Genomic DNA, 21,299 nt, shown 5'->3' with positions numbered 1-21,299 from the left:
TATGCTGGGACATAAAACAAGCCTCAATAAATTAAAAAAAAAAAAAATGAATTTGTTCAAAGCACATTCTCTGACCACAATGGAATACAAATAGAAGTCAATAACCATCAGAGACTTGGAGAATTCACAAACACCTGGAAGGTAAAAATGAGGGGGAGATGAAAACATTCCCAGATAATCAAAAGCTGAGGGACTTCATCACCAGTAGATCAGCCCTATAAGAAATGCTAAAGGGAATTGAGCAGGTGGAAAGGAAGGAACACTAAACAATTGACAGAAACTATATGAAGAAATAAAGATTTCCAGTAAAGATCACATGGTAAATATAAATACCAGTACTACTGTATTTTTGATTTGTAACTCCACTATTTACTTCCTACAGGATCTAAAATACATAAACTGTAATGATAAATCAGTGGTTTTGGACTCAATGTAAAGTAGGTAATTTTTGACAAGAACTACATAAAGGTGGGGGAATGAGGGAGTATAGGAACATAGTTTATGTGTCCTATTGAAGTTAAGTCAGTATCAAAGAAAAACAAGATTGCTATAGATTTAAGAGGTTAAATTTAAGCCCCCACAATAAACACAAAGAAAGTATCAAAAAATATGACCATAGAGATGAATAGTGGAGTAGGGGTTCTGAGAAGTGGGGGAAGGGGCAATGGGGAGTTAAGAAATGAGTGTAGGGTTGCTGTTTGGGGTGAAGGGAAAGTTCTAGTATGGACGGTGGGAAGGTGATAGCATTGCAACATTCTAAATGTGATTAATCCCACTAATGGAATGCTAGGGAGGGGGTGGAATGGGAAGATTTAGGCTGTATGTACATTTCCACAATTGAGAAAAAAAAAGACAGTCTAAATAGATGATAATTAAATGCCAAGGATGATCCTGGATGGGATCTAAGGATGGAGGAGAGGAGGCTCAAAGGAACACAGATGGGACATAAGAGAAAAAAAAAGGAAATATAGAATGTAAGCTTTGTATCAATGTAGAATTTCTTGAACTTCTTAGCTGCGCTTAATGGGATTGCAGAAAAGAATGTTCTTGTTCATGGGAACTGTGTATGTGAATTGTATTGTTTGTTCAAAGATGTGTGCAGCTTGCTCTCATATGTTCAGAGGACAGAGCAATAGATGATGGATGATAGGGAGGGAGGGAGAGATGGAGGGAAAGAAAGAAATGGTGGTGTGAAGGATGTTAACTGGTGGATCAGGGTAGTGGGGGAGGGGAGAGGGGTATGCTGGAGTTCTATGTAAGGGGTCTGTATTGTTTTTGCAACTGTTCCTGTAAGTTTGAATTTTTTTCAAAATAAAATTTAAAAAAAAAGATAAAGTCAGCTATATATTGCTTCTGTCACTATAATTACTTGTTAAATCTTAATTTTTGGTTACGAAATACAACTTTTTTCTTTAAATGAAATTATGTTAAAAATGAATAAAACATACCTTCTTCTATGGGTTCTACAGGCAAAGCAGAGATGTTTGGTTAAATGTCACAAGAAAAAGCAGCTCTTTGAACCAGGACCCACATACCCTTTACTCCCACTTCTTCCTTTATCCAGGCTCCTACATCTTTTCATGTTTTGGTGGCTGGTTTGGCAGCTTTGAGTGGGTTTTAACCTTCAGGCATGAACTAGTTTGTATTTTAGGTTTCTGAGATTGAGATGTTTGTGGGGGAAAGGGATGAGGGAGACTGGAAGGATAATTGCTATTTGACAGCAGAAAACAGTGAGGGAGAAGCAACAAGATTCCAGTTGGCCTCCACTCATCTTTCCTCTAAGCATATGGCACCCCGTCACATCTCTTCACTGTACAGCGTGACTGTGTGACTGCCAAATGACCTGGAGCAAAAGAAAGCATTTATCATTTAAGGCTCATTTATTATACAGAGTTTGCAGTACAACAGATTGACAAAGCACTGTTTTTCTAAAATGGAAAGAGCCTTGAAAAAAATATTCTTTTTAATGGTGGCAGGAATCTGGAGACCACATTCTGTAACTATTTGTTAAACTTGGTTTTGATCAACAGCTGCATTACTGGCTAAGATTTAGAAGAGAAAGATACCCAGTGGTTGCCATTTGTTTTCTGCAGTAATCAGGAAACTAACATTCAGAATACTCTATATAAAAGTTTATATATTGATTGTAACCTTTTACCTAGCCACATGTGATTCTTCTCTGTGGGGGTAATTTTGTCCTAAAACTCAAAAGCATACCCTAAAGCTACTCAGGACTCCTTAATCTGAGCCATTGGACTCACCTGTGGTGAAAAATGGCTGAGGACCTGTGGTTAATTTCTGTTCTCAGGAAGTGCTAAGTTTATGGCTAAGATTTGAGTGGTGAAGAAAATGGAGTGATGAAGAAGTTGATACTGATCAAAAGTGGTGGGTTCCATACCTGATGCCCTCAAAATGACCAATTCTTGAGACACCAGGGCTTCAAAGAAAAAGTTAACTGCATTGTGCAAAGCAGATCAGACATCCTAAAATTCTGTCTCCAGGAGTGTAAAGAGCTCAGGGATATTATGGATTCAAACAAGAGGGGATGGAGTTGTTACCACAACAATAGTAAGTGTACATAAGGGCTGAGGCCAGGCTAGAATAACCATTACAAAAGCAAGTATAAACAAGGGTGAGACTAGTTGAGTTTCAGTAATTTCAGGTATTAACTTCTGCCTATTCTACCATATAGAAAGAAAAACATCTATATGATGATTCAGTAATCATAATCATTTGTTAATTCTTAATTTCTCGATTATGAAGGTTCAAACCTGGTAAGAGAGGAAGGTGGGGTGTTAGATGGAGTGTGTCTGGGTTGACCTGGGAGTCAAGGCTTATGGATAGAAAGCAGTTGATTCTGTGGCCTTCTGCCCATTTGAGTACTTTGGGTGACTTCTGATTGGCCACATTAAATAAGGGAGTATCCAAGATATCTGTTAGCATTTCAGAAGAGGTCCACTTTTAAAATCTCATTTTTGGCTAATATGGTAATAATTTTGCCTTCCATAAGCAGAACCCAGTATACAGGGTAAGTGGAGAAAGCCCTGGACTTATGCTGAATGATAAAGGAAAGCCAGCTGCCCAAATGTGATAGGAGAAAATTCACACACCAATACTGAAGAGATCATTATATCCTGAAATAGCCTTTGGTGTTGCTGAGGCAAACTGCACCATCAATCTTGAATTAACAAAAATTACAGGGGGGGCTGGTCAGACCCGACCCCTAGTTTCCTCTCTTTTGGGTATCCTGCTAGTCCCTGCCCTTTCCCTTCCCCATCCTCCGCTTCTAGTTCACTATTTTAATTCCAGAATCATAACTAAATAGTCAAGGACATACAGGCAAGCTAACAAGATGCAAATCCTGTTCAAAGTAGCTAATGCCTTTTTAATTCCTAGGCAAAGGCCCAGAAACTTCACACTACTGAGCAGTTTTATAATACAGCTTTAACACTATTGTTGAACCTGTAATGCTAATTTAAATAACCTGCCTGTGGTCAGCAAGAGACAGTTCTTTCTGTAGTCCGAGAGGCTATTTTCATGACTAAAGACAACCTGATCTCATCCTCTTAATGCAAAACTCCAGAATATCTATTATCTACTCTCCAGCAATGCTCCCATTATGGATCATTGTGGTGCTACCAACAGTCTCCAAAGAACTGCCTGGTAGCTGGAGAAGGAACATTACAGGAATGGAAACATCACTGAATATAGGAGTCTTGCAGGTAAGTAGCCAATGACACTTCTGCCGGGTTGTGCTGAAAGAGCCAAGAACACACTTTTCACTGCCACAGGAAGCAAATCTCAGGTCCAGGGGCCATCCTTCCCTCTGGAAGTGTCTGCAGCTGAACCATGGAAGAGAGTGACCCACTACAGCCCTAGACCTGGCCTCCCAGTTGAGGAAAGACTTTTGAGGAAACTGATGAGCAAAGGATGCCCACTAATTAGGCTGAAGCTACCACCATGACTGGAAAATTCCTCATGGTGTATACGCGGCCTTTACACTATTGTAATTTCCAGATCATAGGGCAGGAGGCTCTAAACATAACGTTTGCTTAGTTAGTAGCTGTTGGCTGATTGAGTGGGGCATGGGCTTAGAAAATATCTTTCCTTCCGCCTACTTGATTGGGTAGAACGATCTAAATCAAAACTGGGTCTAATTTTTCACATTTTGGGTCTCCTTTCAAGTGTCCTCATTCTGAGAGTCTTTCCATTTTGTTTACTTCCTGGTCCTCAAAGTCATCATCATCTCATTCCTCAAATGCTAGTCCTGATCCTAACGGGAGATGGCATGGTCAGCAAGACTATGTCTCACTCGATATTTTGGTTTAAATCAATGATTACATTCGTACTAAATAAAGACATCCGGCAGGTATTCTGAAACCTAAAGAACATTTACTCTGAGGTATGGTAATTTAAAAGGATAATCGCCTTCCAGATCTCTGATTGCCTCCAGCATATTTCTATAAACTGCTCTGGTTCCAGAAGCCAGCACGATTTATAGGCTGATTCATTCTAACGCAGTCAAGGCAAAAGCAAAACCTGTAGCCACAGCTTCTATTTGAGTATTTCTAAACTGTCTTAAGCTAATGAAGATGCTGACACAGAGTGTTTTTGCTTAACTCAAGGATACATCCTTATCTTCTGGGCCAGCCCTTTTGTATGAACAAGTTTCACCCAGACATACAATATACTAAGAAAAAGGAGAATGTATTAAAATTCTAGGGAGAGCAGATTTCTGTGGAAGGATTAAGATGTGCACAGCAAAGGCAAGATGTGCAAAAATAATGATTTTACCAGGAAAGAAAAAGTGCTAAAAGACAAAATATTTGTCAACTGAATCTCAGTTTTTGAGGTTGAATTTTCATTAAGATCTCAAAAATACATAAAAGCTGAATAGCTAGTAAGCAGCCATTTTACAATGCCAGTTTACTATCCTAAATTTCCCCTTTACCTGCTTATCTCAAACATTGCACTTACCAGCTCCATTAACTCTAAAGCAAACCACTACCCATGCCAAAAGAACTACCATTCTCTTCCAGAGAAAATAATAAACAAAACTCATAGATGACTTACAAATATGCCAACTAGCATGTCACTCTGTCTTCTTAAGGTCTAAGATATAAGAGTATAATAAATACTGGTGGTGGCAGAGTATGAGAGCACCTCAGTCTTTGGCTTCAAAGCTTTTAAAGATAACATTTTCAGAGAGGCCTCTCCAACATCCATCCTGGACCATATTTTTCTGATGAAACCCTAAAGGAAAATCATCATTGTTCACAAAACCCAAAAGGAAAAGCACGGAATTATCTTCATCATTAACAGCAACATCAAAAGCACCTCGCCAGCACCTTATCAGCATAAACTTTTAGTGCCTATACAAATCCAGCAAAAATTCTTGTCTTCTAGAAATTTAAAATCCAAGATGGATTTGGTGTTAACCAAGCAGTTGTCATTTATTGTGGGGCAGTGAGGGAAGGAGGAAGTTCTGATGCTACCTCTCCAGGATTTCAGGATGGCATTTTCAAAGGTTCCCTGGGCATCACTATATTGCCAGACTGGGCTACTTCCACTAAATTCTTACCAGCAGTACTTGGAGAGGTGGTGAGTTACTGCTGCACCGAAAAGGGTCAAATAAAGAGATTCCCCTCAATCTCTTTCTAGAGTAGTCAACGGAACGAAATTCAAAGGACAGAATTCAACACGAGGGCAGACCAAAGAAAAGGGTCAGCATGGAAGATATTACTTCTCAGAAAGACTCCCTAATCTGTTTATCTTTAGTGTCTTACGAGAAGTTCCTTCCATTTGCACTTCTTCAGTATGAAGTAGAAATAATGAGCTGACCAATCAGAAAGCCATGCAAGTCAACATTAAAATAGTGATGCAAGGAAAATAATGCAAGATATAGATAAACATTTACTTATGACAGATACAATGGAATTTCCAATGGAGGATTTAATAGACGTAGAATTTTGCAGAAAAATAGAGTGGGGAGTTGGAAAAATGTTATCAGAGAATACTGATAAGATGAACTATCATCTAAATGACTCTTGGCAATTAGAGGTAATAATATCCTAAATAGGATCGTATAGAAGAAAAGGGAGGCTATTGGGGAAATGTGCAAATATGAGAGTGAGTGAGGAGAACTGGTATTAACTCTTCTCTATCCACTTCAGAACATGAGGGAATTATCTCACCATGGAGACATTTCATTAGTGTGGGTGGCCCCACCTGATTGTATCAAATCCAAAGTTGCCCTAAGGGAGGAAGGAGATGAGGCTTTTAAAAAATTGATCCTAATTGTTATATGTATCCAAGTTTGAAGGGGAAGAAGGAAATGTAAAGTGCGTCATACAGGACTCAATCAAATCCCTTGTGTCTTTGGTTAAGATTGTGGTAGTAAAAGAGTTCTGAATCATTCCTGCTCTTTTGTTTCTTTTGTTTTCTCTGAGCTGAAGGGTAGGTACTTGCAGTTCCCCAAGGAGGAAATCTGAGAATAGAGGTCAACAGAGCCCCAAGGTAGTGAATTGAGCATACTTCCTCCCTCCACCTGTCTTGAAGGACCCCGAAGAACAAGTTGTCATGCAACAAGCCTTTAACTATATTCTAAAAGTATTGATATAAAACTTGATCCCCTTTTTTAAAAATAGGCTATACTGATTGTTTTCTTAGGAGGGAATGTATGGTGTTTGAATAAAACTGTTTTAAAAAAAAAGTCTAAAAACTGAAAAAAGGCATAGACATGTATACTTCCACGAGAACAACCCCTCCCCACCCCCTTTCCTAGAGGCTAACCCACTCTCTGGATGTCTGGAACTCTAAGTGCTTTAAAATTAATTATTTTAAAAGTGCTTGATCTAAAGCCGCTTCTGTTCTGTAAATTAAAGCTGGTGATTTACAGGGTGGGGGTGGGGTGAAGAAGAAGAACCAGTTGTTCCATGGGGTTGGATTACAGGTGGGGACAAAGAATGCTTTGGCTCTGACAGGCAATTAATTTGACAAACTCCCCTCCCCTTCCCCAGCCTTTAAACTAGTTTATAAACGGCATGCAGTTTTCAAAATGGGGCCTGAATTTTATGAATACCTGTAACTAAATCCATGAAAAAGAGCCCTGCAAACCCTCAAAAACCAACGTCTTCCTCCTCTAATAAGCCAAGACTGTAGTATGAGCTTGGGCAAAGGGTAAGAGTGGAGACTAGCAGGAAGGATATCTATTTGAGCAGTTAGTTTCAGAAAACTATCAGAAAAAATGGGGGTGGAGAAGAGGGGAAACCCATCCTTCCAAAACTATTAAAGCTAGGGCTTTAAGACCTTCAGAGTATCTTTTTAGTTTGTCTCAGTGCACAATCACATTAAAAGCAGAGGGTCGGGGGTCTCCGGAGAGACCTCGGCTGGCCGGGTCTGGGAGCAACGCGGCGTCTAAGATCAGTACCTGCCGCAGCCGCTGCTGGCAGCGCACTGCAGCTGCCCGGCTCACACCAGCATTGACTCCGCGCTGGCTTCTACCCACCGCAGCGAGGATCCGGAAACGGATTTTTTCCAGCCTTGTTACACATCTCAGCCTGCCCGGACTCTGACGCGAGGGAAAGGGTCCAAGGAGACAGGGTCCGGCCCTCTCTCGGTAGCCCAGCACACACCGCAGGGAGCCGCAGCCCGAGTAACCACTTACTGCGAAATGGAGAAAACCACGCGCACTCGGGAGCGCGCCTACGCCGACTCCGCCTCTGGCTTCCCCGCGCCTCGGCCGCCTCTCCGGGCCGAGTTTTGCTCCCTCACATCAGGCGGGGGGCAGGCGACCCGGGCTTTCGCGCCCGCTGCTCTCCCCCTGCTTTTCCTCCCCCGCAGCCGCGATGATGCAGACGGTTGCTAAATGAAGGTGAGACGCCTTTATCACCAAACGTTTACTGAGGGATAGGCTGATAATCCTGGGGTAGCAGCTACCTTTAGTAAAAATAGACAAAGAGTTGGAAAGTCTGCCTCTTGGCTGGATTCTGAAGGACCTTAACTCGGAGACTCGGTTCCCAGTGGCTCTCTGGTTGATCATTTCCATTCTGTGCTCAGTCCCAGAACCGCCAGACATCTGTTTTCCATAAGCCTCGAGGCGGAGGCAAATCCTGGATTATGGATTGCCCAGCTCTCGCAGCATTCCCAGACCCGGCACGCCAACTAATCCCCGCACAAAGAGCATGAAAACAAACAAGCGAGTTTGTGCCCAATTCCGAAAACATTTCCCTAGTGCGATGATTAAGGTTCTTGTGGCCAGCCTCCCGGGATGGGCCAATCGCAGCACGGCGGTCAGAAAAAGAGGGTTGGCTCGTTTTTCAAGTGTACTCCTAAAAAACATGCCTTCTCCCAGTCCTGTAAACACAAATGCAAACACTGTCCCTTCAGGGGAAGTGACTTCAGTTTGGACTGAGAGAGCAGGCCAGCCTCCGCCGTTATGCGACAGTTCATCGTTAAGGGTCCCAACTCCCAGAATGTGAGACAGGAAAATAATCTCTGGTTTACCTGAAGTATTTTCTGACAAATGAGTCAAATATGACACAATCAGTACTGAAAATGATGAGACAGTACCCCCTCTGGGTCTTCTTTTTTATTCTGTAGAATAGGTTCGGGTAGGAAATTTCCCTTCCTTCCTTCCCTTCCTTCCAGAAACATTTATTGAGTGCCTCCTATGTGGCAAGTACCTTGCTCTCTAGTAGGGGAGAAGGCAGGAAAACCAACAACTAAGTATGTTGTAAAATTACTGTGATACAAGTTTATGCCCAGAGGATTATAGGAACATGGAAGCAGGTTTTAGATCATGATAGGGAATCAAGGAAGGTTTCCCAGGGGAGGCTGAATTTGAGTTTTGAAGACTGAGCAGACATCAGTTATAATAAAGAGAGACACAGAAGGAAGATCGGAACATCTGCATTGCTGCAGAAAGCAGGCTGAGGAGCAAAGGTGAGAGATGAGGTCATCGAGGTCTTGTCTGCTAAGCCAAGGAATGTGACCTTTATCCAAAAGCCATGGGGACCTTCTGGAGGTTTTGAAGCAGTTAAGTGACCTGATTGGATTTGCATTTCAGAAAGATCACTGTGGAAGCCATGTGAAAGGAAGCCACCTAGGAAAGGAGTGGTTATGGGTTAGTGCGGGGGAAAAAAAGACTGAAAAGATATGAGAGAGGTAGAACATTTAGGATGTGATGCCTGGTAACAGAGAGGGGAGGGAAGTTGTGGGTTATCACCCAGGTTTCTGACATGGACAACAGGGTGGGTGGAGAGTGCCATTCACCAACAGAGAAAAATAAAGGAGAAAGAACAAGTATGATCCGGAGAAATGATGAGTTGAGTTTTAAACAAGTTAAATCTGATTTCTGTGGGTTATCCAAATGTAGATGTGCCCACAGGCAAGACAGCCACCTGGATCTGTAAGTCAGCACAGAATTAAGGGCTCACAATACAGATCAGGCAATTGTCCACTTATAAGTAGGTGGTACATCCAGGGGTGTAGAAAAATTCACACAATGTAAACTGAATTATAAGAGCAGGACTGAGGATGGGGATGTGAAGAAAGACAAGCTTCACCTGGGCAAAGAGAGCAGCCTGGGATGGGATGAAAACTAAACGGAAAAGTATTAGAAAGGTAGAAGAGGGAAGAGAAATGTTCAGGAAAGGAGTGGTCAACATTGCCAAATGCTTGAGAAAGTCAAGCAAGATATAGCCAGAAATTGCACATTGCCTTTGGCAATGTGACAGTCATCAGACCAAATGTTCAGACTAGTAGATGAAATTCATCTAGCGCCAACATGACCTAAAAACCATCTACCTAGGAAACCCATTGAGGAGAATGGGGTGTAGTGGACATTTGCTATGTTTGAGTACTACCACCAATGCCAGAACCTGCTTTCTCAGCCTCCCTTCACAGTTAGGGCTCGAAAATGTGACCTATGCTCTGGCAATTGGATGGATAGACTTCAATTTGTATGAAAACAATGTGAGAGAGCAGACTGCAGGGAAGCCATTTTCTGTGAGGTAATAAAGCCTGGTGGAGCCACAGAGTTTCAGGGCTAGCAGGGGCAAAGGTCCTAGTGGACGTCTAACTGACATCCTACACGGACCGTCTGTGGTGCCTGTGCCCAGAGGAGCAGTACTAGGGCTCATTCTGGAAACATCTAGTGCTATAATTTAGGCATTGTTTTCAGTTCTGTAGCCTCCAAGCCAGCTAGCCTCTTAGATTCTCTGAGCTACTGAATATTCTTCTTCTTTTTAAATTGAGATACAATTCATTGAGATACAATTCACATACCATAAAAGTCACCCATTTAAAGTGTATGATTCAATGGTTTTAAGTATATTCACAAGATTGTACAACCATCACAACTATTTAATTCCAGAACATTTCCATGACTCCAAAAAGAAACTTTGTATACATTGGCAGTCATTCCCCATTTCTCCCTGCCCCCAGCCCTGGCAACCACTAATCTACTGTCTCTATGGATTTGCCTATTCTGAACATGTCATATAAATGGATTTATTTATTTATTTAAAAGAATGCTCTTCTGCGATTCTTTTCATTTACTCAGCATACTGTTTTCCAGGTTCATGCATGTTGTAGCTTTTATCAGTACTTCATTCTTTTTGTGGCTGAATAACATTCCATTGTGTGGATATACTACATTTTGTTTATCCCTTCATCAGTTGAAGGACATTTGGGCCGATTCCACTTTTTACTATTGTAATAATGCCGTTATGAATATTCATGTGCAAGTTTTTATATGGACATATGTTTCCACCTCTCTTGGTTATGTACCTAGGAATGGATATGCTGGGTCGTATGGTAACTCTGTTTAACATTTTGAGGAACTTGCCAAACTGTTTTCCACAATGGCTGCATCATTTTACATTTCTACCCAACAATGTATAAGAGTTTCAATTTCTTCACATTCTTAACATTTATTATTGTCTATCTTTTTATTTTAGCCATTCTAGTGGGTGTGAAGTGGCATCTCATGTTTTTGATTTGCATTTCTCTAATGAGTAATGATGTTGAGCATCTTATCATGTGCTTATTGGACATTTGTATTTCTTCTTGGAGAACTGTCTATTTAAATCCTTTGTCTATTTTTCAGATTGGGTTATTTGTCCTTTTATTGTTGACCTGTATCAGTTCTTTATGTATTGTGGATACAAGGCCCTTATTAGATACATAATTTGAAAATATTTTCTCTCATTCTGTGGGTTGTCTTTTCACTTTCTTGCATATCCTAATATTCTTTAATAAATTCCTTTTATGTTTAAACTAGAGTAGCTTCTGCTGTCAGTAGCTAAGAACCCTGACAGATGTACCAAGTTCTGTTAAATACCATCTGTGCTGGTTTGGATATATTATGTCCCTCCAAAACATGTTATAATCCAATCTTGTGGGATATTTGGATTAGGTTGTTTCCATGGAGATGTGACTCACCCAACTGTAAGTGATAATTTTGACTAGATTATTTCCATGGAGGTGTGGACCTGCCCATTCAGCATGGATCTTGATTAGTTTCCTGGAGTACTTTAAAAAGAGCCACAGGCCCAGACTCTTGCTGACGCTGATGCTTGGACATGCTTGGAGATGCAGACAGAAAGAAGGACGTTCAGCTAAGAGGTGAAGCCCAGAGTTTGTCCTGGAATATGCTAAGACAGGACCCCCAGGCACTTAGAAATGTTCTGGGAGAAAGAACCAAGAACGCACAGGAGCTGAGAGAGGAGCTAGAACACAACCCAGGATCAGCAGACACCAGCCACTTGCCTTCCCAACTAACAGAGATTTCCAGACACCAATGGCCTTTCTTCAGTGAAGAAGAAATTAGTTGAGGCCTTAATTTGGACAGTTTTATGGCCTTCAGATGGTAAATTTGTAACCAAATAAGCCCCCTATATAAAAGCCTATCCATTTCTGGTATTTTGCATAACGGCAGCATTCGCAAACTGGAACACCATCCTTTTATATATTTTTTGTCAGCAATCCTTCTCACATCACATCTTCTATCCAATATTGCTTTAGATCATTGGCATTTGTTTTCTTATGCCTAAAGCTTTTCTTATTCTATCTGAATTCCACGCATATCTTCCATTTCTGGGGCACAATGTCATCAATGGCCACCACTAACTCCTATGAGCATTAGCTACCTCAGCAGCCCTCCCATTTATTTCTCACCACTATCAGTCTTGACCCCAAACCTGGGCAGGCATGTGCAGTCTCCTCCTCCTCTCAAGACTCCTCCCACTCCCTGCCACCATTTCTTCTATCATACTATTACAGCTGCATGGGATCTTATGCATGAGGTCCTTGACAATTTTTGGATTCCCCACCCCTCCCTCCACCCCTCCCAGTGCCCAGGACAAGACTTTGCAAAAACTTGAAGCAATAAATGCACATTAAATTAAAGTGAATCTCAAGCTTCATTTCCTTAATTTTATTTTTTATTCTAAAACTATATTTATGCAGTCCTCAATTTTCTAAACTTTTCTCTCAATGATGACATTTGGAGGATTAGGGTCTGAGACTGAGTTTCAAGGCAAACCTATGGTATTTAATTTATGACTGGAAGAGTGGAATTCTTTGGGGAATTAATTTTTAGTTGTTTGTGAAATGGTAAAAGAAGGTAAGGTTTCAGTGATAAAGCTCTCAGCACCCAGAGGGGAGTTAAAGAGTACTATTGGGGCATCTTGAGTGTAAGGTGAATGCATTTCCTGGTTAATTTTTCTGCTGGATTAGGCTTCGTGTTGCCACTGCCCAGTGATTTGGGTCTGCTTATTCTTTGAAGACTGCTTCTTATCCCACCTATTTGTTCCTGTACTCCTACAGCAATTGATAATTCTTCAAATTATGGACTAATTATAGGGCACCTGTCAGAAATAGCTGGAAAGAGCCTGTGTTCACAGTCATAAATTCAACCAGTATTTACTGAACACACACTTTCTGCAAGCCACCACCTGGGGCACAAAGAGGAAGAGATTCATTTCCTACTATAAGGCGTTGAATGACTAATGGGGTGAGGGGTCAAGACAAACACAGTTAACTGTAACCCAAAGCAGGATGGAGCCTCCATCATAACAGAAGCCTCAAAAATTCTCTTGAGAATTTAAAGGAGGGAGGAATTACCCACTTTTCCAAGTATTACAAAAGGCTTCGTGGAGAAGATGGGGAAGGAGAGCTGAGCTTTTGCTTGGAAACCTCTAAACCATAATCCCTGTTCTCTAGAGTTCCCCAACTACTTGGAAAGAAAGTCATACATACAAGTGCTACAATTCAAAACCACATATGAAAAGAGCCACTTGAAAGAGTCACAGAAAAGTGAGAGATCACTTCCTAGTAGGGTAACCAAGAAAGACTTTTTGAAGGAGTGGATTGAGTTGGGCCCTAAAAGATGGAAAGAATTTATTAAGATACATGCTTTAGACAAAAAGCAATTAAATTCTCTAGAAAATTTGGAAAACCCAGAAAAGTATAAGTAATAAAATGGAATAATTTGTATACCTACTACCTAGAGATAAATACAGTGCCAGACATAAATATGCTTAAATATTTGCGATATGAACAACTCTTGCCATTTGTTGTCTCTTTTTATAATTTAATTGTGCATATTTTTACTATATACATAATTTTGGGAGCTGCTTTTTAAAAAACATATCATATAATATGCACTTTAATTTTAGTAAAATTATTTGAAAATGCATTTTTTAAACAGCTGAAAAATATTTCATTAATTGCAACAAATTTCCATAGTATTCAGTTAGATAATTTCTAAATTCCAATTATTATAAATAAAGGTTCAATGAAATTGCTAAACACAAATATTTGTCCACATTTCTATAGTCTCAGGATAGATTCCTTTAAGTGGAATTATCAAGTCATGGTGTATTAACATTTCTAAGCTCTCAGGATAGCAAAACATTACACGATTTCTTTCTAGGAAGGTTGTACCAATTTATATTCTGATTAGCAATGCATGAGATGGAGATACACACCTTTCACAGCAGTGTTACCATATTTGCTAATTTAATGGGGAGAAAAGAGTAACTGTTTCTGAAATTTCTATTTATTTGATCACTAGTGATATTAACTTTTAAATATGATCCATTAACCCTTAATATTTCCTTTAAGTAAAGTTACTGTTCCTATGTTGTCCATTTTTCTTTTGGGAACTTGGAGAGTTCCTTCTCTTGTGCCAGAAGTTTAAACTCCACAGTATTCTCCTACTGACTCCCTGGGTTTCAGCCAAATGTCACTTTCTTGTCTTGGTGGTTTCTGTGTCTGCTGAACCTGGTGTGGCCTTTTCTTCATCTTCTGCAGTTCAAATCCTGCCCATCCTTGAAAACAAAGCTCAAATGGCAGCGCTTAGATGAGGATAACCTCCTCCTCAGCATCCCATAATATTTTGTATCTCATTTAGGGCACTTCCCTCCTCCCGCATATTCTGATTATTTATGTATGCAACTCATTTCCTTCATTACATTGTGAACTCCGTGAGGAGTCTACTTGAGTAGCCTCTATGGCTTCTTTATGTCTGGATTCTCATAACACAATTAGTACAAACCGAAAAATGCTTTACAAATTAAGAAATGAAATAATTTTTAAATTATTTACCATTTAACAGAAACACCAAAAAAAAAAAAAAAGTTACCTTGAAAGGAAGGACAAAGCTTCATTTTAGATGTGTGATTGCGGTAATGGTAAGATGTTAGGTGGAAATGGAAGAAAGTCAGTCTAAACAAAGGAATATTAGTAACTCAAAGAGCCCACAGAATTGCATCCTGGGAACTTTATAGGGTAGAAGGTAAAGAAAGAATTGGGAAACATGCTTCCTTTTGTCTCCTCTTAAAAGGCACAAGGTGCCCCCATTATTCTGCAGCAACAGAAAATCTGTGGGAGAGGAATAAAAACTGATAAAAATTACAACTGGAGTCCAGGGACTAAGAAACTGAAGGGAGATTCAGAATTAATTTTAGACTACATATAGTCAGTTGAGGGAGATAAGCACTAAAATAATACTTTAAAACAATTGGGAAGTAGACAAGTAAATGGCTACTGGCTTCCATTAAAGTAAGAGCATACTTTCTTACAATGTTTTCTTGAAATGATGATATATTGATCTTCTTAGTTGATCCATTAGCCATGAAAATATGTTCCTGAGTCTCTAAGGACACTTATTCTGTAGATGCATCAAGCCATGTCACAGAACCGTACACTCATTCATAACCAATATAAAGGAAGAGCAGTTAGAAAGCTAAGACAAAAGAACAGCCCTCTCTGGGGTCTTGATCATTGCTCTCAACTCCTTGCCAACAATCTCACTCATCATAAATCTGCTTATTTTTAATATATGTTGTGCTTTTGAAGTTTGAAATCAAAACCTTACTCAGACCAAACAACAGAACCCAATAAAAACAGGCAAAGGACTTTTTTATAATTATGTTTCTTAAGACTATTATCATCTGTTCAATTCTCACATTAAAGATGAAAAAGAAAAGAACCATGGAAGTGTTTCTTTTTGAAGTCTCCTTTTATCCAACATGTGGAGAAAATATGATGACAATTGAGTCATGTTCTTTTTCTTTATAATAGATTTCAATGTAGTCTATCTCTTATTACCAAAAGGATATATTCAAAATGCCAGGTTTTTTTTTTAATAAAGTTTAATCCGTATAACTTACTAACAGAAAAGTGAACAAATCCAAAGGGCAGAGCTCAATGAATTATCACAAAGTGTCCACAACAGGGTCAACACCACCCAGAACAAGAAATAGTACTACCACTACCCCAGACACTCCCTCCCACGTGTAGCTTTGAGCTGAATTTTTTTTTTCATGGAAATATTATTAATGGTAGTAAGTACCCAGATCAGCCACAAAAATAAAAATGTACTTGGACTGTAGCAAAGTGACATTATATCAAGTTCAGTTTTTCCAAGGGGAAGTTTTCAGTTCCAAATAGTGATGCCAGGGAGCAGTCCCCAGACATGTCATCCCTGGACCTCATGGATTCTCACTACTCTAAGGACTCTGGGTGCGTGGGTTGGGCATAGAGGGGAGGAGGAGCCATGCCAGGATCCCAGTAATCAGTTCCCAGTCTACAATGCATTAATATTAAGCAAGAGAACGTGATGCTTTAGCCAAAGACACACCAAATGCCCTGATTTAGGAAAAAAGATGCTGGATAGAGATGAGGTGCATGTTCATGTCAGGGTAATTTGAAAGTTGCATGTACCTGTATAATAGAAATTCAAGAGAATTTAAGAGATGTACACTTAGGTATCTAGTGTGAGTGAAGAATGCTAAGGCTAGCAATTTTTACTTTTGTTGCAATAATTCATCTTTGTAAATTTTTCTTCAGGACCTGTTTCCAACTAAAGGCAAGCATTCTCACTTTAACAGCTATACATTGAAAATAAAATTTATAAATATTCAGTGGTGTTTTCTAGTGGGTACCAAATTCTCAGAAAGTATAAATAGCCTAGGATGCTTGTCAAAACACAGATTTAAGTGTTCCAACCCAGATTTACTGAACCAGAATTTCCCTTGAGGAGGCCTGTTATATTTAACAAGCCCCAGCATGTTTCCTATCTTCAGGAAAGTATGGGCAACAATGGCTTGGTCTAATGAAAATGTAAGAGCAATGTATTCAGTTAAAAGTGCTATAGAAGTCTTAATTGTTATTGTTGATGCTACTAATAAAAATTAAAATGCTGTAGAGAGGAAGATGTCATCAACAAGGTGATGGAAGACATCTACTGAAAACCTCTCTCCAAAGATTTGGTGAAAAAAAAGGACAAATCTCACTTGCTCAGAACTTAGAGGAAGGTAAAAACTGGAAAAGGGTCCCATAAATGCTGAATCAAAGAAAGAGAAAAAAAACAGGTGGGAAACTTCCATCCTGGACCAGCCGGTCCTCTCCCCTCCCCCTCACTAGGTCCCATGAAGCCTGGAAAGTGCCCAGAGGCAGCAGCTGGGATCCCTTCCACCTCACACTGTTATAAAATCTCTCATAGCAGTGAGACAGATCCCCACCTATATCCAGACACAGAGACCCAAGCCCACAGGGATCCATAGCAGGTCTCAAGCCACAGGGGATGGCAGAATACAAAAGGGCACCATGGAGGATCTTCCAAAATGGAGGATTAGGGAGGGAATGGCAGAATCTACTACTTTCCCAAAGGCAGCAAGTAGCCTGGAAGAATACAGATCAACTGTTTGGGGACCCAGGAGATAGGGGAGAACATTTCAAGGCCCAGGTCAATATGGGACAAAGGGGCTGAGAAAATGTGGGCAGAGACTGTAACTCTGGCCATGGCACCTGTGCCCATCCCCTACCCTCCAGGGAAGCAGCAGTGGGAGGCCTGATCCTTGCCTGAGGGACAGCCACAGACTGGGGCAGCTGTGAGAGTCCTCCAACCCCAAGCACAAAGGGGGCACAGCCCAACACCAAAGCAGATAGGGCCTGTGAAGTGAGAGCACAGGAACCCTGCAGTTTCATCCCCACTTGGTCAGACATGACTGGGCTCCACCAGTTACACACCTGAGGATGAATAAGTAGTCAATGAGCACCATTTACTAGGCAGACCTGAAAGTGCAGGAGGAAAAAACAGAGCTTTGCAGAGTATCTCCAGCCCCATCTCAGGCTCATTGGAGCTGGTTTACACCCACTGAATGGGTACCTGGCCCTGTTTTAACTGGGAAATACTGATATCCAAATAGTGTCCTAATACAAACCCAGGCAATAGCTAAATCATACACAAGAGAAAGAAAAACTAACCTTCAGAATAGACCCATCAGGTAACCAGATATCAGCAGAATAATCAGCCAACCAGATATCAGCAGAAAATCACAGACATACTAAAACACAGGAAGTTATGGCCCAGTCACAGGAACAGATCAAAGAATCAGAGTAGACACAGAATCTGGAACAGCTAACAAAAGATGCTCAAATCTCCTGAATCATTCAAAGAAATGAAGGAAAATATATGTAAATAGATAAAGGATGTTAAAAACACACTAGGAGAGCATAAAGAAGAATATGAAAGATACATAGAAAACTAACAGACATTATGGAAATGAAAGATGTGATAGATGAAATTAAAAATATACCAGAGACACACAACAGCATATTTGAAGAGGCAGAAGAAAGGACCAGTGAGCTAGGAGACAGATCAATTGAATTTGAGCAGACAAGAGAACAAATGGAGAAAAAAAAGGAAAAATTTGAGAAGGGTCTCAGGGAAATGATCGACAACACAAAGCACACAAACATACACATCTAGAAGGAGAAGAGACGGGAAAAGGGCCAGGAAGAATATTGAAAGAAATAATGCTGAAAATTTCCCAACCCTTATAAAAGACACAAATCCAAGAAGCCCAGCATACTCCGAAGAGAATAAGAATCTGAATAGACCCATTCCAAGAAACATTCTAATCAGACTGTTGAATGCCAAAAAGGAGAAAATTCTGAAAGCAGCAAGAGAAAAGCAATTCACCACATATAAAGGAGGCCAAATAAGACTAAGTGCTGATTTCTCATCAGACACCATGGAGGTGAGAAGGTAGTGGTACAATATATTTAAGATATTGAAAGAGAAAAATTGCCAGCCAGGAATTCTCTGCTCAGTAAAGCTGTACTTCAAAAATGAGGGAGAGTTTCATAAAATATTCACAGATAAACAGAAGCTGAGAGAGTTTATTAACAAGAGTCCTGGCCCACAAGAACTACTAAAGGGAGTTCTGCTGGCTGAAAAGAAAAGACAGGGGGAGAGACCTGCAGGAGGGTACAGAAATGAAGAGTATTAGTAAGGATGACTAAAAGGATAAAAACAGAGAAAAAAATAGATCTGACAAATAAAAGCCAAAGGATAAAATTGTTGAAATAAATACAGCCTTTACAGTATTAACATTGAATGTTAATGGATTAAACTCCCCAATCAAAAGATACAGATTGGCAGAATGGATTAAATATATATATATATCTGGGCTAGATATGATCGATCTATATGCTGTTTACAAGAGACTCATTTTACACACAAAAATACAAGTAGGTTGAAAGTGAAAAGATGGAAAAAGATATTCCATGCAAGCCATAACCAAAAAAAAGGCTGGGGTAGCTATAATAGTATCAGAAAAAATAGAATTTAAATGCAAAAATGTTATGAGACAGAGAAGGACACTATATATTAGTAAAAGGGGGCAATTCACCAAGGTGAAAATAAATTATTTATGCACCTAATCAAGAAAGATACCCCAAAGTACATGAGGCAAATACTGGCAAAACTGGAGAGAGAAATACATGTCTCTACAATAACAATTGGCAACATTATGTTGAGTGAAATAAGTCAGACACAAAAGGACTAATATTATATGATCTCAGTAATATGAAATAAATATAATATGTAAACTCATAGACATAAAATCTAGAATATAGTTTGCCAAGTGATAGAATGAGGCTAGAAAATGGGGAATAGTTACTTAATATGTGCAGAATTTTTAACTAGGTCAAACATAATTGTTTGGAAATGGATAGAGGTGATGGTAGCAGTGCTGAATGGTGGGTGAATGTAGTAGAAAGGGGAAGTTTAGAGTCATGTATGTCACTAGAAAAAAAGCTGGAGGTTAAAATATGAGAATGTAAAATACAGTGAATTTTGTAGTGGATGATGACCGTGATTAACTGTACAAATATTAAAAAGTTCTTTCCTAAACTAGAACAAATGTATGTAATTATTACAAGCAGTAAATAATAGAGTGGCATATGGAAAAAATGTACCTATTGCAAACTATCAACTATAGTTAGCAGTAATATCTTAATATTCTTTCATCAATAGTAACAAATGTACCACATCAACACTAAAGGTCAATAATAGGGGGAATAAGGAGTATGGCACATTTTAGGTTTTTTAATTTTTATTTCTTTCTTTAAAGTAATGAAAGTGTTCTAAAATTGATTTTGGTGATGAATACACAATTATGTGATGATACTGTGAACCACTGATTGTGTATACTTTGGATGGGTTGTATGGGATGTGAATATATCTCAATAAAATTGCATTTTTAAAAAATGTTGTGGAGCATCAAGAGGCTGCTTTGGACAAAAGTTTCTTTAGGTTGAACAGTTCTGCTTCCACAATTGTCTTCATTATTTCTTGATATTTTCCAAAAACAGGAATTATGAACAGATACCTGATACTATCTTGAGAACATTAGATGACTCCTCTTGAAGAAAACTTTTTAAAAATGGACAGAATAGAGTTTGACCATCTCAATTTCTTAAATCCAAGCCATTATGCAGGTTCTCTAAGGCTATCCTGGCCAGGTTTGTGAACACATAGCCCAGGGGCTGGAAGGACATCCCCATTTACCATGGGTTTGCCTAACTTTCAATTCCATAGTCAACTGTACTGTGCTCATGGGAATGCCAATGAACATAACCATCCAGTGTTACTGGAAAGCAATCTGGTGATATGTATCCAGACCATTAAAAATCTTTACATCTTATGATAGAGTAATTCCACTTTAAAAATCTTTCCCAAGGCAATGTCAGAGGCATGGTCAAGGACGTATATCCAGGCAGCATCACAAGAACACCAGTTCCAGGCTGAACAACTGCTCTGCCACTTCTTCGTTGTTCAATCTTGAGCAAAATATTTAACCAACTGCTCTGTGCCTCGGTTTCCTCATCTGTTAAATGGTAATGATAGTAGGGTTGCTATAAAGATTAGTTAGGATGCATAAAGAACTTGAAACTGCCTGTCACATAGTTAACAATTCAACAAATGTTAACTATTGTTAGCTATTATTACAAACACATTCATCACTGCATTATTTATAATAGGAAAAAAATTGAAACAACTTAAGTGATCAGGAATAGGGGAATGAATACCTAAAGCCTTGTGCATCCACACAAAAGATAATCATGCACCACTGGGGATGGCATTGTGGTTATAAATGTAGGCTCACTCTGACTAGCTGTGACCTTGGACAATTTTCTTAACTCTCTAAGCCTCAGTTTCCTCATCTGAAAATGGAGAATAATAATACTTACCCAGGAGAGTGAACTGGCTCACATGTATAAAGCATTTAGAACAGTGCCTTGCAGGCATCAGTGCATAATCAGTGTTAGCCTCTCCGTTTGAATGAGTGCTTGCCTGGTGATGATATTGCACTCCCAGAGCTCTGGGAAGCTGAACAGTCAATGACTGAGAAGCTATGTGCCTTGGTAAGCAGAAGGTAAACTGGAACAAAAACAAGATCCCCTCTTCTAATCTAATAGAAGAAACTACAGATACAAGC

General features: G+C 39.6%; 1 protein-coding gene across 12 annotated transcripts in view; it reads right to left on the bottom strand.

Moving 5' to 3' along the window:
- TRIM2 (tripartite motif containing 2) overlaps window positions 1–21,299 on the bottom strand; it is a 195,332-nt gene that overhangs the window by 101,535 nt on the left and 72,498 nt on the right. The window contains exon 1 of one of the 12 annotated variants that reach the window (XM_037830849.1): window positions 7,667–8,245. The exons of 5 other annotated variants lie outside the window; for them this stretch is intronic. The gene's annotated coding sequence lies outside the window, so the exon portion shown is untranslated. Of the gene's footprint in view, window positions 1–7,429; window positions 7,644–7,666; window positions 8,246–21,299 lie in introns of those variants that run through there. 6 more of the 12 variants (XM_037830842.1, XM_037830853.1, XM_037830854.1 and 3 more) reach the window with 6 other exon arrangements.

Source organism: Choloepus didactylus, chromosome 3 (genome assembly GCF_015220235.1).
Source record: "Choloepus didactylus isolate mChoDid1 chromosome 3, mChoDid1.pri, whole genome shotgun sequence".
Taxonomy (NCBI): Eukaryota; Metazoa; Chordata; class Mammalia; order Pilosa; family Megalonychidae; genus Choloepus; species Choloepus didactylus.
Note: the sequence above shows the minus strand (reverse complement) of the source record. Positions and strands in the feature narration are given on the sequence as shown.